Below are 17,214 nucleotides of genomic sequence, written 5' to 3' on the forward strand. Positions count from 1 at the left end.
GTTAGGTTATTAGACGTGTGAATCCATGCACGCAGTGACAAAGTTGAATATAGATCGATTCTGGAATTTTGAACCCAGATCTCGTTGGGGGCTTCGCCCCAGGACCCATCTTGTTTCTAACATCTAGTCATACTTCTCTGGCATTCACTAACAGAACTAAACTCTAGTCAAACGTATTTGATTAATGGTGGCGACATTTTGAAACGCCAATGCTAAACCATCTATGGCCTATGAGGTAGAACCATATTCAAAATGGTGTTGATCAATTCAGTATTGTGTTTTTTGTGATGCGTGCACAGAAGTGACATTGGAATCAACTGTAATGAGCCTCCGCTCGCTCCAGCTCAGAGCGTCCCAATCAAACCCTGAAATGAGCTCACGTAATACACGATGCAATATATGAAACAACCTGAACAGGTTACTGATGCTTGTAAATCATAATGGGCCTTATGCAGAGTCGTTCTGACGCTTAATTAGTGCCATGCTCAAGAGTTCGACTAACGTATGTTTCCTGCAATAGTCAGGCTTTTAGTATGACGCTAATCATACGACAAAACGACTCTGCATAAGGCAGCATATGTTTAATATATCTGATAATATATTCATATCAAAACTTGTGATGAGATAATTTTTATGTATTGAAGCGTCCTTGCATCTTCATTGTAATAACGAATCCTCCACAACTTTGAAATAATTTTGAGAAGCAAGAACTTCTCTTCAATTTTATTACTCTTCAGTTGTAAAATGAATAAGTACACTTTTTTCTTTCATGCGTAAGAATGTAAGCCAATCGTAAATTGCCAAATCAAAGCATATTGCCCATGCGTTTGTTTATGCCAATCACATAATCTGTTATATAAGTTAGGCGCGAATATAAGGAATGTTTCCTTTTATGATGTAAAACTCTGTTTCTGATGAAATAATGTCGAAATAACATTATTGTAGCCACTGCACACACCGAAATAATTGGTTTCCTTTCAATTTTGTGCTTCATATTGCGAATTCTTATTTTTGCCAAGAATTCAGTGCTTTGGCCCCACTGTGCGTCGAGATTAATCCGATTGGGTAGAAAAACGTTTTGAACTAAGCAACCTCATCACTGTCAAAACACCGAACACGACTTTGCTCATTTCTGATTATGAAAATGCTCCTGCGTACACTATAAGTCATTACTCGGCAGCTTGTATACCACATGTCATTAAGAATTCATAAGGGACGCAGACAAGGTTGGACGACGACAAGCCTGGACACTTAATTTTGGTCGCTCCCGACAAGGTTGGACAACGACAAGGCTGGACGACGACAAGCTTGGACAACGACAAGCTTGGACACTTCTCAATTTATCCTCTTGCGCCAGACTCGAACGAATTCCTGAGGTGTCCAAGCATGTCGTGGTCGATCCCGACAAGCCTGGATACATCTCATTTTGGGTCGTTGACGACAAGGTTGGACGACGACAAGCCTGGACACATTCCTGGGGTGTCCAAGCTTGTCGTGGTCGATCCCGACAAACCTGGACACATCTAATTTTGGGTCGCTGACGACAAAATCGATCCCGACAAGGTTGGCCAACGACAAGCCTGGACACATTCCTGAGGTGTCCAGGCTTGTCGGGATCGATTTTGGATCGCTGACGACAAAGTTGGCCAACGACAAGCCTGGACACATTCCAATGGGCCGATTTGGTGCATTCAAAGCACGTAGATCTGACAAATACAACTGTTTATTCACTTGTACGGGTGTACAAGGGCAGTTAGTGTTATCAATGTACAAGGGCAACTGTTCTCTCTGATTATACTGCAGTGTTATTTTTATACCACCGTGATATTCATAAAAATCGTAAGAAGTACCATAGACATGAGGGTTCAAACCTATTCAAGCCATCAGGCTTTGGGGCCTCTACGTTTCGACGACACCGTATCGGCGCCAGCTCAGTTCGGCGAAAATTTTATGTACAAGGGCACACATCCCATTTAATAATTATTTAAGTGAATTATTTAAGTAAAACGAAAATTTTGTAAATAATAATAACCCCTTTTAATAAAAGATAAATAAATTTAAAATAATTCGAAAATCCTCTAGTAGAGGGCAGTAGCTGACTGGCGAGAATCAGCCAATAGTGATATAGATGCGAGCCATACAACTCTATATTGAAGGGCATGTATGTATGAACTGGAAACGCCTTAACGGAGTTTGTTGGAACAGACATTTCAAATTGGGTCGTTGACAACAAGCCTGGACACATTCCTGGGGTGTCCAGGTTTATCGCGGGCGATCCCGACAAGCCTGGACACATGTCATTTGGGTCGTTGACAACAAGGTTGGACGACGACAATCCTGGACACATTCCTGGGGTGTCCAAGCTTGTCATGGTCGATCCCGACAAGCCTGGAGACATCTCATTTTGGGTCGCTGACGACAAGGTTGGCCAACGACAAGCCTGGACACATTCCTGAAGGTGTCCAGGCTTGTCGGGATCGACCCTGAGATGCTTTGACATATCTCATTTTGGATCGCTGACGACAAGGTTGGACAACGACAAGCCTGGACACAAAAAGTGTCCAGGCTTGTCGTTGTCCAACTTTGTCGTCGTCCAACCTTGGCGCGGTCCCATTCATAATTCATATAATTTCATATCATCTACAATAACTCTTTAAGTAATAAGTAAAAACTTGTTGTGACTTATTTAAACTCTTGGATTTGCGAGCGAAGCGAGCAAGAAAATTTTTAAGAAATCTATGTATTTCATTGATAACCTACAGCAATATTTATCTAATAGGGCGCCAATACTTTCTGGGGGCGACTCGTCTTTTACTCATGTCCAACACCACTTTTTTCTTTCTCCTTGCTCGTCCGGCGCCCCTTGCTATCAGCGCCCGGGGCGGGCGCCCCGCTGGCCCCCCCTTAGCTACGGCTCTGTACACATTCTTCATTTGTAGTTATAATGATAGTTTTCAAAGACTGTTATGGAATGTTCTCCTTCTTCTATTTGACGATTTCTTTCCATGGAAGTAATTTCGTAAGGGTCTTTATTAAAATTCAGCTAGGCCAATTATATGAAACTAAATTTCAGATTTTGAGTTTGGTTGACTTAAACTATTTTGGAATTATGAATTGTACAAGCATGTTTATGAATGCGAATACGATAATAACACTGTATATGGCGATCTTTATTATTTAGGGACATTACGTAATAGCGGCTGCTTCCACTGATGGGTGCATATTTAACTTGAAATTGGTTTGGTGTCTGATGGAAGGAAAGTGAAATTGATTGTTTACGTTTAAGGCTACGTACTTAAATCAACTGTTGTATGCAGCATTTAAAAGCTTTAAACTATTATATAGAATAGTTATTATTTAGGATATAAGAAGGTAAGTGTACAAAAGAAGTTCAATATTAATATTTGGGTAGGATGTATTATGAACATTGATATTTTCTTAGGCTAGGCTGGATTTTGACAATATAGGTAAATTTTGAAAGTTGTGGTAAATCCATAGGATATAAATAATTTACATTTGGAGCTTAAGGAAAGATACTATTTCTGTGAGGAATGTGGGAACCGTATTCATGCTTCACTAGTCGTCTGCCCACATAATACGTACAGATGTATAACAAGCGTGCAAACAGGTGTATCATTAAAAGATTCAGGTAAACATTTGATTGCCCGCTCCAGTTAGTTTCCTTACGTAAACACGGCAAACTACACTCTATTCATTTATAACATTGGTTCAAACTTTCCTAAGCTAGCCTGATCCCACTTTTTCTACTCTATCGTACCCTTTAAAAGAGGTCCTCGTTATCGATGCGCAACTGCAGCTTGTAAAGGTTACTCAGCGGTTGTTCCGGTGTGTACATGGTTAGGGAACTGTAGATGAAAGCATATAAATTAGAAGTAATACATGCGTAGGCCTTACCTGAACTCAATTTAACGTTCTGGTTATGTATTACTGTATGACGGGTATGAAACTTTGTGTAGCATTGAAGGTCCATAATTTTCAGGCTTAAAAACGTTTTCTTATTTATCAGGAAATTCACTGTCACTATCTTAGAAAATGTTTCTAAGAATTCGTCGGTGCACATTTTCTTTGAGGGCTTCACTGATTGCGTGTAAATACTGTGTTTGAAAATAGGCCTACGGTGTAAGAGCCACGAACCAATTAGTGCTAGATGGCCACTAAAAAGCACAAGTCAGAGCAACAATGACGGTGAACGTCCGCATGGAGCAGGCGCGTTGGCGTTGGTGGGTGTGCGCGTATATGAGGATGTCGCTAACATCACTACATTACGTTACGTTAGGTGCTTTCTTAACACGTTCAGTGCTGTTAGTTATCTTTAAGGTTTGTAACATTCCTACACTGCCTCATGAAACTACGGATGACTGAAACGTTTGTATTAGATGCCGTGAATAGGTGCTCTAAAACATACCATCCGTGTATTCCCTTTTTTGTTTTTCACACCATAGTGCTACTCCTCAAAACATAGTAACTTTTCTTCTTAGTACTCGCTTTTTTGATCAGAAAGATAACTCTTTTTAACTAAGGAAGTATTTTAGGAATACCTTACTCGCTGTAAATTCACCTTAAGAGGATTTACTCGTTATAGGTATAAATGAGATTGAGAGGTATGCAATTAAAGACCTGAAAACAGCAGGAATGCAGCAGCAAGGGTGCGTCCGTAGGGAGCAGTCACTTCAGCGATAGTGAATATGAACGTAAACTAAGAATTTCCTAACGTGGTCCTCACCTTTGGATTACTTTTATCGTTAGAGATTAACTGTACTCTTTGATCCGACTGTAAGGTGTGATGATTTTCATGTACTTCTATGTGTATGTGTTTTTTACCTTAAAAACTTTTGAACTGGAAGTGGGAATAAGTTGAAATTTGATCAGGAAGATTGCTTGTCGAGCTGAACGTCGCCATATTGCATTCAAGATCGCGGCTATACGCTAAATTTCAGTACCCACGTCGTGTACAATTGTACTAGAAATTATTGCACGAGAGGATGTTTCTTCACAGTTTGCGGAGGCAGGCCAGTAGCACTGATAGTTTTGCCGCTGAATCCATAGGGGCAGTGCTACTCGCGTTCAGTGCATTGATGAAAACTTACATGCCATAAAACGATTTTGTAGTTGAATTGGTGCAAGTACGCTTTATGGATCCACGCAAAAATTAATGATGTAAGTTTCTCTTGGTGCTGTTAAACATTGTTTCTTATGAAACAAGTTGTATTTCTAGGTACAGATTCTCTTTAGAAAGGGTTAACTGTTACAGGCATAAATACGGTGTTTTTTCGGTGTGTCATAGAAACGACAGTTGAAATGAACAAATCAGCTTGTATTAGGTGGCGACTAGAACCACGAATTGTGTCTAATCCGAATACAGGCAGGGCGGTGTTAATGGGCCCATGTGGGGCTGCATCTGTGAGAAACAGGCACGTTATCAAATAGCAATGAGGAATATGCGTTTAAACGAAGGTAGGCCGAAAACATAACATTACATGTTCCTTTTTTAAATTTTAAATATCTATGGTCGCATATAACAAAAAGTTGCCTACATTGTACTTTTATATTTCTGCATTCATCACTCGTTTTCCTCACTATATTATATATATATATATATATATATATATATATATATATATATATATATATATATATATATATATATATATATATATAAAAAAAACCTGTTGTGTATCGTGAGTTAACCCATTGCCTTCATATTTCTCTTGATATTTTCATAGTCGCGCATCATGAGTTAACTTCACTTCGTTATTGCATCCTTATACATGAATGTGTACGTAAGATATTGCCTTTTCTTAATATATTTCTACTCTTAGACATGTGAAAAATAAGTTTTCCCATTATTTACACAATTTTCTTCTAAAATAATATTACATGTTCCTTCTGTAAATTTTAATAATCTCTGGATCCATAAACTGTACTAGGGCTGCTGGAGAAGTTCCTGCAAACTACTATTGCTATATGAGATTGTTTCTAATTCGAGGTTATAATTTGGGGGTGTATAGCTAGAGGTACAATAATTAAATCTCACATATCTACAACGATATTGTATATCTATTTTGTAATTTCTTCTATTTTTGTTTTGGTTTTGGTCAACGGTGCATACAAGTATACAGTCTGTCGTGTAGAAGAAGAAGAAGCTAAGAATATATATGTTGTTGATTTTAAATAGAAAGAAATAAGATTTAATCTCAGTAGTTGAAATATATGTTGGTTTTATAGGTGTAATCTGCAATTATAGTTATCATAACAGCAGATAGTCGTATATTTAAACGTTGCTATGACAACCGAAAAAGAAAAGAATAATTAATGGAGTTTGGAGAATAAAGGTAACAGTGATATAAGTAGTTGTGTCTGATTTAATGTATTTTGACTGTGTTAACGTAACTAAAAATTATACGAACTGTGGGCTGGAATATAACGTGAAATGAAAAATAATAAGTTAATAATCGTTACATTTAAATGGTGTTATCTCGCCCAGGACAAACTTAAAAAGAGCTTTAATAGAGTTAATTTTTAATGTGAATTTATGTGTCTGTGAATGAATTATCTTATGCACTTGGTAAGCCTAGCACAAAAAGCTTTCTCTGACACATACCTGGTATGTTCTGATAATGATGAAGCTTCCATTTCTATGCTATTGATTACTACTCAGCTCCGACCCTAATGTGGTTCTAGTTGGTGGCGAATTATTACCTCGGAGACAGATGATTAGTAGTTTTACTAGTTATATAGTGGTTATGCCAAACACTCATTGTTTCGGCGGTGTTAAACTTCAAAGGAGTCATTATGTCCATGATGACGATAGATAGAGATACTGATCCAACTCCATGAACTACCTAAACAGCATCAACTCCCGGATCTGTCGGAACTCCTCTTTCTTGAAATTACTTAATCTTTGCTGAGGTTGATCTAAAAGCTCGTGGACGTGACGTAAAGCCACGTGCAGTAATAAAAGTATTCCGAGTCCGGGTTCTAGAAGTTCCAGAACAAATTTCGGAATTTAGATAGAAAGAAGTATGTCTTTTCGTAATGAGTTCAATTATGTAAGTAAAACTGTCATAAACTCATAAGACAAATTCACAGACATGATTATATAGCAGAGTTTAATAGTGATTTAAAGCCTGTGACAAACATCTTGGCATTTCAGCTAAACGTATAAAACGCAATCTCTCACGCGACGTTGCCGAGTGTTAAGGGGCGTGGCTATGGATAAGCAAACAAACTACAGCGCGATCAGGTGGCAGGGGATAGACGTGGATGTGTACAAAATAAACGTGGCAATACCGCTGGCCTTTCATTTGCTAGCAGCATTTAAAGGGAACTTGAAGCGCCGCCTTCAAATGCCAAGATGTTTGTCACGCCGTCATTTCCATATTTTCTTATTTCATGAACTAAAAATGAGAATCAGATTTAACTTGAAAATAAAACCTAAGATTGATACTGCCACACTACTAATAGTGGGCCTATTGTTCCGCTATTAATATATAATTCGGAAGAATAGAACAGGGTGTCTATCGGTCACGAAAGTCATGAAAAATCACAAAATCAGAAAACGGTCATGGAAGTCAAGAAAAAGTCACAAAATTTACCTTTTGGGTCACGAATTTTTTTATCTGTACAAATATAAGCACAGACTGGAAATTTTTGTTCTATAAAACATCAAAATTCACTACTGAAAATGCCTTTATGATGGGCTTTAGACGCTACTGAATCGCAAGCAAAGTATTCTTCTATCGCATACATGAAAATTCGGCCTAATTTGCACCCAAATTCGCTCTTGAGAATGTTAGGAAATTTTATGGTTTGGTAAAGAAAAGGTCACGAAAAAGTCACGGAATTTCATTTTGGAATTTTAGTAGTCATCCTGTAGAAGTTTCTGTGTTTATATTTAAGCAGGGTTATATCTTATTTAAGCAGAGTTGTTGAAATTTTCCCCATTTGTAAAGGTAAAACTCATCTTTAAAAAACCCTCCAAAAATAAACATCAAAACTTACGTTGAAATGGTAACAATGTGATCATAATTAGTTTTTCAATTGTGTTTCTCAGTACACGCTTAGCTTCAGAGTTGGCTTCAAATATGTATTTTGGGGCCGCGGTGACAGTGGTAGACCGTTCACCTCTGGTGCTTAGGGTCTCGGGTTTGATCCCAGCCCCCGCCAAGTGAACTTTGTGGTGGATACACACCGTGTCCGTGGGGTTCTCCCGTGTCCTCCCATTTTCTTCATTCCACCATTTCATTCATTACTCATCATCGCCGTCTCCTTTAGCCTAACCGGCATGGGGCCGCGGTGACTCAGTGGTAGAGCGTTCACCTCTGGTGCTTGGGTTCCCGGGTTCGATCCAAGTCCCGCCAAGTGAACTTTGTGGTGGACAAACACCGTGTGCGTGGGGTTCTCCCGTTTCCTCTCATTTTCTTCATTCCACCATTTCATTCATTACTCATCATCACCGTCTCCTTTAGCCTAACCGGCATAACCTTGGGACGTGAAACTTAAAGATTTCATTTCATTTTCGAATATGTATTTATCAAAGGGAGAATTCTAGAACAAAACTAGCATTAGGAAAATGTGTTAATTATGTGTAACATAAAAACGAAAAGGTAGTTCCATTGAAAAGGAGATCGGGAAACTAGAATTCTTCTTGCCTATCTGGTATAATATGTGACGTATAGTATGATTATCGTATGTTACAAAAGTTATTTAATCGTAAAATATATTGTAAGAAAGCATATTAGAAACAAGAGATTTAGGAAAAAGGAAAAAAAAATCCAAGATGTCCAGTTAACTCGTTTAAATTTCCTTGTTTCAGGTCATAAATTTCTGCATTTTTAGAGAAAAATTTTAACTTCTAGTTAAGTAGCTACTGTTCCAGCACTATTCGTACGTCATTCTTTTTAGAAAGAAACAAACTTTTAACCCATTAGTGTGTTACGTCCAATAAATTGTACACTTAAATATGGCGGATTATTTGAATGCGAAATCATTTGGTCATAACTAAAGATTGTTTAACCTGATGTATAGACCCAAAGTAACTTGCTTCGCTCACATTCTGGCAACTCTGGATACAGGTTCCAGTAAAGAAGAAGAAGAGAAAATGAATTCCTTCAGTTCTGTTGAGTCGCGCACGGGGCAAATAAATTTCCCTTATTACAGTTACTGTCTCGATTTATTTCCTTATATTTACGTTATTGTAGAGTCAAATGTCCTTAGAATTCAAGTACAGGGTGTCTAGCAATCGGAAAAGTCGGGAATTAGTCTTAAATTAAAAAATTGGTCAGGAAATCGGGGATTTGTTGAGAATTCGCGAGAAAAGTCGGGAAATTTGAATTTACGTTTTTGACAATTATTGTGCTTATTTGCTTGAGGTGAACATTGTGTCACCGCATTTAGATTTGAAAATTCCAATATAATCATTTACAATATCGCATTTCGCCATTCTTTTGTTTAGAACGCAACTCGTCAGTCATTTGTTTGTAGTATAGTTAGATTGAAAATGGCTGTGTCTATGATTTAGGAGGCATGTAAGTTTGTTTTATTAAACATAATTTCCATTCGTAAAATATAACATCTGTCTATAATAATCTTAGGATTCGAGTGTTTTTTATTTTATTTTTTATTTTTTAAAGGAGAAAGAATAAAAATACTTTTGAAAATTTGGCGGATAACTGTCAAAACCTTGCAGCAACTCGACAATACTTTTACAATGACATATCATTTCCCAAGAAAACCTAAAGAAAGTTCAGTTGTTTCTGTGTCAGCATCACATGTAGACGTACCTGGTACCAGCACTGATCCTCTTACATGCTCATCAAGTAAAACACGCCTTTCAACTAGTATTCGATCCTAGACAAATATAAAGAGAAAGATAGTGTTACACAGGCAGAGATTTTGTGGGGTATAAACGCAGTGATGAATCACAACTCTTTACGCAGTGCTGAAAATAGTGTTGTTCTTTTTTACTAGAATGTTTCCAGACAGTACAATTGCTAGTGATATGAAATTGCACAAGGACAAAATGTCATATATCATCGTGTGTGGATTTTGTCCATATTTTCAACATGAACTTAAATCCTTGTTGCAAGAATGCGAACATTATGTCGTTGGATTTGATGAAAGTTTAAATCCTCTTGCGCAAAGTGCTCAAATGGATGTGAGTGTATACTTCTGAGACGACAGCAACAACACAGTCAGAACATGGTATTTAAATTCTGTTTTTATGGATTATGGTGTAGCTACAGACGTACTATATGGTTTGCAGAATGTATTGCAGTTGCTTGTAAGCTTCTGCAAATGTCAATGGATGGGCCAAACATAAACTTGGCACTTTTAAGGCTAATTAAAGAGGAACGTTGTGCCACCCTTGTACAGATGCTCCACGACTTCTTGAACTTGGTTTGTGTAGTCTTCACGTTGTTCACGGTGGTTTTAAGACTGACATACAAAAAAACTGGATGAATTTGATTTCTTTTGTTAGAGCCTTGTATAACTTGTTCGAAATGGTACCAGCAGGGCGTGCTCAGTATTCTGAAATAATAGGTTCGTCATTATTTCCTCTTCCATTTTGCCACATTCGGTGAGTAGAAAATGCTAAAGTAGCAAAGGGAAGCCAAGAAATATAACCGGATGTGAGAAAGTATATTGAAACCGTTAAAGGAACAGACAAAGAACTCAACTGTAGCAGCTTCAGAATAGTAGCTGAGAGTTTGAACGAAAAGTTGCTCCTTGCAAAATTAGCCTTTTTTCAATTCCTAGCTGAGGACTGTGGTATTTCTTGACCGAATATCAGTCAGACACCTCTATGATGCATTTGTACATGGCATCCTCACTCCGTTATTAAAGTTATTGATGTCACGCTTCGTTACAAAAGAAACGATGGACAGGGTGAGATTGATGTTATGGAGAAAAATGAAAACATCTCTGTTAGTACGGAAAGGAAATGTACAGAGGTTAGTGAAAAGAAAATACTGTGTTTTCGTAAACAAGTTCATGAATGCTATCAGCTTTTTGTTTCCAAAGTGCAGCAGAAGTCTCCGCTAAAGTATTCCCTTACGTTTTTTAATCCCTTCACCGTTGCTATTCACAGGAAGAGGCTGTTGAACAAATGAGAGCAACGTTCGAAATTTTAATGCGGAGTATATTGTTTCAGCGTTCGATGCAGAAAAGGCAGACAGAGAATACAAGGCTCTAGTAGGTCAGATACATGTGCGATAGAAAATGGAGTATTAAAAAAGAAGTGAACACAGACTTAATGATTTTTGGATGAGTGTCTTATCACCAAATGATATATATCTTTGCAAGATTGTAAAGATGTGCCTAATTCTTTCCCATGGCAATGCAGCCTTAAAAAGGAATTTTTCCGTAAACGAGAAAATAGTGTCACGGACGCTCATCGATATCATCGTTAAACTTTGTCCGTGATTGTAATTTTAGTTCAATGTTCTTCAAAGGACATTCAACGAACAGCGAAAGGAAATTATGGATATTTCAAAAATCAAATTCTGTTTAATTAATGAATTCTTTATCTGTAAAACTGCTATGTAATTCCGTCTTTGAAATCATTGCCAAGCACTGAAGTCAGCTAGCTTTCACAATTCAACACGTAAGATCTATGCATTGACAAATATGATGACAGAAGTGAATTTCAGAGGTTTACGTCTTTACGTATTCCACCACGAGTACAGGAAGTTCCATAACCTCGTCTCGAGTGGAGTAACAAAACTACTGGGCTCTTCCAAAGTCGGGGTAGTAGCTTCGAAAATCCATCAGGAGGAACACCTAGTCACTAGTGTGGATCATATTGCTTATCTAGACTACATCAATAAGAAAAGGTATGTACCTGTTAATATTTGTCAATGCCTAGTCATGAGTCAGTGCTTGGGAAGTTTCAAATAGACGCTACTGATCAAAACTACACACATTAAAAACATTACCCACAGATCCTATTCTTTTATTTCAACCGAAATGATTAATGACGAATTTATTGGTGTACAACTTATCGATGTCTAGATTATTAAGAAAGTTTTGGTTATTGCTATGACACCTCTTGCGTACGTCCCGTTCTATGTAGATCATAGATAACTCATAGCGTAACCGCAATAGTATAAAATTTGTCAGAGAATTTTTAGTGGCGCAGCGTGTAGTGTGTGATGCTGTTAATGTAGCTGGTGGCGTACAGGCCCTACGTATCCCAAAACAGATGATACTATCAATGAGAAATGCAAACGCGCGATGCAAGGAAGCCGAAAAACATCGTAGAAAAGTAATGGCAGAAAAAAATCGTAGGGCCGCTGAAAAAAGAAGAGCACAACAGAGACTAAAGTAACTTGAAGCAAAGAAACACAAAATCGTGAATCAGTTGTCAGAAGTCGCTACTATAGAAGAAGAAAAGAAGTTGCGTGATTAAATTACATCATTGTATACATGGATAAGGAGAAAGTTTTTGATTGGGTAAGATTTTGTTCACACTTTTTCATTACATTTTAACCTTTCTTAACTTTACGATTTTTTCTTAGGTCGGAAAAAATATGGAAATGGTCAGGAAATTGCTGAGAGAAATTTGCTATACACCCTGAAGTAGTACTACTTAATGTCCAGTACTAATAATTGTAATACTATGAATTACACAATAAGAAATATTTGGCTGTCCAATAAATTGGACACCGTGTACGAGACGCTCTTTTGCTATAGATTCATTGGTTCGCTTGTACCGTTTGTAGTCATTCAAGAGATAGCACTGTTTCCTTTTTCCAGTAGTTACTTTTTTCTTCCAAGGAAGTAAAACTAGCCTTATCTTATGTCATCCTTGAAACACAAAGAAAGCTGATAAACAACATACTTTTCTGACAGTTGCCATAAATTGATTACTCAAATTCTCCCGTGAAATCAATATTTACTATGGCCAAATCACACGATCACATTTTATTGAGAGGTGTTACACGAGCTATGTGTTGTGTTAGTGTTACATAAAAGCATATCGTTTAGCTTTAAGTTCGAGTATGCCGCTCTGTGTGTAACACTTTTATTTCAATTCTTAGGTTTAGGTTTTCTTACTGCATTCAGTATTTACACTGGAAAAGAACAGAGTAGCAATTTTCAATTTGGTCTTGGAGGAGATGTTGTATTGTCATTGCTATTGTCCGGCGAAGTTCCGATGGGGGCCGGTTTCAAAGTGTTTTATAATAATTATTTTTACTAATTTAGCCGTAATAAAGCACTTGTCAGAAGGACACTGCCATACTTTCTACCACAAACTAAGCAAACTTTGCACACTCATGACTGATTGAGATATCTATGGAATGGTATGTGTCGATTTCACATATTGTTGTTCTTTCATTGTTGAAGACCACCATTGTTAAATAAAAAATCGTTGGAATTCTAAATTGTTACATAAACAATCAATTTTATCTCACATTCTTTCTACCACAAACTAATCAAATTTGAGGCACTCATTTACGATTTAGATATCTATGGAACAGTACGTGTCGATTTCACTTATTGTTGATAGTTTTATTGTAGAGGCCACCATTGTTAAATAAACAATCGACTGTATCTGCCATAGGTTCTACCAGAAACTGCCCATTTAAGATTGAAATATCTAGGGAAAGATATGTATCGATTTGTCATATTGTTGTTAGTTTCATTGTTGAAGACTACCATTGTTAAATACACAATCGTCGGATTTCTACATTGTCAAATAAACGATCAACTTTATCTGCCATACCTTCTACCACAAACTAACCAAACTTCGCACACTCATGAACGATTGAAATATCTAGGGAATGGTACGTGTCTATTTCACATATTGTTGTTAGTTTCACTGTTGAAGGCCACCATTGTTAAATAAACAATCAAGTTTTACTGCCACAATTTCTACAACAACCTAACAAAAATTTGCAGACTCATTTAAGATTAAGATATCTATGGAACGGTATGGGTCGATTTCACATATTGTTGTTAGTTTCATTGTTAGAGGCCACCATTTTTAAATAAACAATCAACTTTAACGGCCATACGTTCTACCACAAACTGACCAAACTTTGCACACCCATTTAAAGTTGAAATATCTAGGGAATGCTGTGTGTCGATTTCATTATTGAAGACCACCATTGTTAAATACACAATCGTTGGATTTCTCAATTATTAAATATATAGTCAACTTTACTGTATCTGTCATATTTTCTGCCACAAACTAACTAAACTTGGCACACTCATTTACGATTGAGATATCAGTGGAATGGTTCGTGCCGATTTCACATATTGTTGTTAGTTTCATTGTTAGAGGCAACCGTTGTTAAGTAAACAATCAACTTTATCTGCCGTACTTTCTATCAGAAAGTGAAGAAACTTTGCACACCCATTTAAGATTGAGATATCTACGGAATGGTACGTGTGGATTCCACATATTGTTGTTAGTTTCATTGTTGAAGGCCACCATCGTTAAATATACAATCAACTTTATCTGCCACACTTTCTACCCCCCACTGACCAAACTTTGCACATCCATCGGATTACAACTGAGATATCTAGGAAATGGTACCTGCCGATTTCACATATTGTTGTGTTTCATTGTTATAGGCTACCATTGTTAAATAAACAATCAACTTTGTCTGCCATACGTTCTCCCAGAAACTGACCAAATTTTGCACACAAATTTATGTTTTAAATACCTAGGGAATGCTACATGTCGATTTCATGTATTGTTGTTAGTTTCGTTGCTGAAGACCACCATTGTTAAATACACAATCGATGGATTTCTAAATTGTTAAATAAACAAACAACTTTACCTGCCATACTTTCTACCACAAACTAACCAAACTTGGCACTTTCATTTACGATTAAGATGTCTATGGAATAGTACGTGTCGATTTCGCATATTGTTGTTAGTTTTATTGTTAGAGGAAACCATTATTAAACAATCATCTTCATCAGCCATATTTTTTACCAGAAACTGGCCAAACTTTGCACATCCATTTAAGATTGAAATATCTATGGAATGGTACGTGTCGATTTCACATATTGTTTTAATTTCATTGTTGAATATCACCATTTTTAAATAAACAATCATTGGATTTCTCCTTTGTTAAATAAACAATCAACTTTATCTTACATACTTTCTACCACAAACTAACCAAACTTTGCACACCCATTTAAGATTGAAATGTCTAGGGAATAGTACGTGTTGATTTCACATATTGTTAGTTTCATTGTTGAAGGTCACCATCGTTAAACAAAGAATCAACTTTGCTATATTTTGTACCAGAAACTGACCAAACTTGGCACACCCATCGGATTACCACTGAGATATCTGTGAAATGGTACTTGTCGATTTCAGTTGTTCTTGTTAGTTTCATTGTTAGAGGCCACCATTGTTTAATAAACAATCAACTTTATCTGTCATACTTTCTACCAGAAACTAACGAAACTTTGCTTACCTATTTACGATTGAAATATCTATGGAATGGTACATGTCGATTATCAAGGGCTAACAAACCCTAGCTAAATTGTGTGTAATACGTCATTATGCGTTGGGATCAAACGATAATTATTCGTGATCAAACGAGCTGGCCAAATTCCGATTGAATTTGTTTTCATGGTGGCTGTGGTGGAGGGGCTAACAAGTCATCGGTAAATGTTATTGTTCGGAAAATGGAATAGTGCAAAAAAATAAACATATTTCATTCAGAACTTTGTTGTGCCTGCTTTGTAACCAGTGTGAATTAGTTGTGTGCCGCCATATTTCTTTTCTTTCCTTTTTTTTTTTTTTTTTGTCTCAGGTAGAGCGGGATGGCCCCCTACAGCGTTCCTAGAATTACACTCTAAAAGCCCCTCCCATATAACTGACCTGTGTTTCACAGCAGACACCTCACATTTGAACTCTGTTGAGATTCTGTGTAAGTTTGTCGGTTGTACGTACAAATTGAGAGAATAAACATGTATTAGGGAATGAGAAGTTCTTGAAATAAATTTGCAAGCTGAATATTTTTTCGCGACATAAGTGAAGAGTAATTGTATACCCTTGAAGAGTACCCTGGAGAGTAAGAAAGCTCTAAGCAAAATAATCATTGAATAAATAGCAATGTAATCACACTAATGTATATATTGCATGTTGTATTTCTACCAGATTGTCAGAGGACTAATTCTCTCATTTTTTGATGTGAGCGATCTCGTTATCGAATCTCCAGAAGAACATAAAAAAAAAAAAAAAAAAAGTTGTATTTAGGTCTATTCCATTTTAAACAAACGAAATGCGTTGCGTAAAAGAACTTTCCATGTTAAAATATTTGATGGGTAGAGTAGTTTGTGTGGGATTTGATTATTATTGCATGTATCTATTGCATGCTGAATGGGTAGCTGGGAAAGCAGCCAAGATATTCATTCTGACGGTTGCAAGCCCCTGAAAATACAGAGCAACAGTTACTCCAAGGGAGTAAATAATAGATAAAAATTCTTAAAACTACCGTGGGGGAGAGAGCCGAAAGAGGGTATAGTGTGAAATTTTGTCCGCAACTAGGGAAGTTCCGTCAGGAACGCAGGATCACCTGTATACAGCTCTCATTGTTGAGACACTAAAATTTTTCAGTTACTCGTATACGGAAGATAAACATTAAGAAACTATTTTTATTTATTTATTTACTTATTCCTCGGGGTAGTCTATCTCAGAAGGTTACGATTAGGATAATTCTGTTTCAGGGGTGCGCTTCCAACCCACCTCCCTGAGGCGGTTTTTGGGCGGGCGAACGGGACCTTGTCCTTAGATCCACACATTAATTAAAGTATATGTAACACACATGTACGTGTATGTGTGTGTACGTGTGTGTGTGTGTGTGTGTGTGTATGTATGTATGTATGTATGTATGCTAAATGTAAAATATTTTTGAACCAATGTTTCCAATCCAAATAATAGAGCCCCACGGCTCCAACTCACCAAAAACAAATTCCGCCTGTGTCACCTTCTACACATCAGTGGCTATGCCCATAGTATATTCTATGATAACAATTGACTGAATGCGCTTTTCAAGTTTCTAGCTCTTTCTTGGAAAGAGAATGCGTAAGACTCTCTTAGTGTTGCAACGAGACGAGATAGGACTCTTTGAAGCGAGACACGATACAATACAAAACGTTTCGTGAAATGTCTCGTCTCGTGTCTCGAAAAATACATAGTTTCTGAATTTGCTTAAAAATTTATTA

At 37.1% G+C, this 17,214-nt stretch overlaps 1 protein-coding gene across 3 annotated transcripts in view; it reads left to right on the top strand.

Moving 5' to 3' along the window:
• The first annotated feature begins 2,931 nt into the window (after window positions 1–2,931).
• LOC145680714 (C2 domain-containing protein 3-like) overlaps window positions 2,932–17,214 on the top strand; it is a 138,674-nt gene continuing 124,391 nt past the window's right edge. For all 3 annotated transcript variants that reach the window (XM_081751646.1, XM_081751645.1, XM_081751647.1), the window contains exon 1: window positions 2,932–3,372. The gene's annotated coding sequence lies outside the window, so the exon portion shown is untranslated. The remainder of the gene's footprint in view (window positions 3,373–17,214) is intronic.

Source organism: Thermobia domestica, chromosome 3 (genome assembly GCF_964235325.1).
Source record: "Thermobia domestica chromosome 3, izTheDome1.hap1.1, whole genome shotgun sequence".
NCBI lineage: Eukaryota > Metazoa > Arthropoda > Insecta > Zygentoma > Lepismatidae > Thermobia > Thermobia domestica.